The sequence below is a fragment of the Palaemon carinicauda genome, chromosome 37, assembly GCF_036898095.1.
Source record: "Palaemon carinicauda isolate YSFRI2023 chromosome 37, ASM3689809v2, whole genome shotgun sequence".
Lineage (NCBI taxonomy): Eukaryota > Metazoa > Arthropoda > Malacostraca > Decapoda > Palaemonidae > Palaemon > Palaemon carinicauda.
Genome location: NC_090761.1, coordinates 60,464,412 through 60,466,242, shown reverse-complemented (window position 1 = coordinate 60,466,242; position 1,831 = coordinate 60,464,412).

The window sequence follows — 1,831 nt, the reverse complement described above, 5'->3', positions numbered from 1 at the left end:
TTGGCTTTCATTGCTTTTAATGTGTTTTTTTTTATGAGTTTGAATGTAATAAAAGCACTACTACCTCATTTTATTCACAAACGCCATTAAAGGGTTTAACGTAACGGAAATAAAATGGATGGACAGTCTTAACAAAAACACTTAATATGTACATTCGTAGTTTGATTATTTTAGCCATCATTTGCTTTTTGTTAATTATAAGGCACAATATTGTATTACGTGAAATCTTGCATTACGTGAAATCTTGCATTACATGAAATCCCCCACAAACGCTACACTTTGTACGTTATTGAAGGGATGAAGGGATAAAACACAGCCTTTCTTGTTGAACTAGAGGACAAACATTAATTAAGCAGTAAGAGAAGTGTGCAGCCTTACTTTCTCCTTACTCTTGAATTAATCCAAAAGAATTTCTATATTTTTTCCCTTGAAAGATTAGAAAATATTTATTTTTCATCATAGACTGAATCTATTTTCATGAAATTAACTGATTCTATTTTCATGTCTTATTCGGACACAAGAATACCGCACTAACTGCCTCTTGGCTAGTACAGTGGTAACGTGTTCGCCTTGCATTCGCATGGCAGCAGATCGATCCCCGCCCGGGACCGTGACTTTAACCTGTTTACTGCGGAGGTCACTGCTGTGCTTGGGCACCACAGTTACGGGTTATACTTACCTGGCTGACGTTCTGGTGAGCATCTATTCTGATAAACGTGGAACTGAAACCAGACACCTCTATCTTTACCTTAAACTGAGAAATGATGGTCAGTAGTACATGGCCGTAAGTAAACTCAAATTGGCATGCATTGTGTCCGTTGATCGTTTAATTCTGCAATCCAGGTTAAGAGATTTTCCCAGTTATTATTATTATTATTATTATTATTATTATTATTATTATTATTATTATTTTTATTGTTATTATTATTATTTTTATTATTATTATTATTATTATTATTATTATTATTATTATTATTATTATTATTATTATGAAAACTATTCTCCTTCCGACATGTTAAACTCTTTTAGAGTTCCCCCAAAGAATAACTTCCCTTATCATTTACCATTCTTTCTTGTCCTTCTGTTCTATTATTCTTTATCATCTTCGTCGTTTATTTCCCTCCTCCTCATTTTAACATGTCCGTTGCATGTCACCACTCAGTAAAGCCCTCCTTTAATCTTGGAGTCAAATACCTTCCTTCCATGGAGAGAGAGAGAGAGAGAGAGAGAGAGAGAGAGAGAGAGAGAGAGAGAGAGAGAGAGAGAGATGATGATGATGATGATGATGATGATGATGGGGAAAAATTATCAGAAATGACGAGGTGATGGCAGAGATAAGAGGGAGAGTGAATAAATAGTCATTACCGGATAAGAGGGGAAATGACAGGAGAACAGCTCTGATGAAATAAGAGTTAATCAGTATAGGAGGAAGAGAGAGAGAGAGAGAGAGAGAGAGAGAGAGAGAGAGAGAGAGAGAGAGAGAGAGAGAGAGAGAGAGAGATTCGCCTTAAGCTAAAAAGACAAAATACGAACGAATCTTGGTGAGCCAGTTACCATCGAGAGAGAGAGAGAGAGAGAGAGAGAGAGAGAGAGAGAGAGAGAGAGAGAGAGAGAGAGAGAGATTTTCGCCTTAAGCTAAAAAGACGGAGTACGAACAATTCTTAGTGCCCCAGTTATCCATCGTTTCAGAACACGCAATTTCGTCGTTTGCAGATAAAAGGAAACATAATAGCATAGTATTTTACAATGTTATTTAGCCTTGACGTAATACTACTTGCGAATGACAGACTATAGGAAAATATTCGTGAGTTCTGGTGATAAATTGACTTTA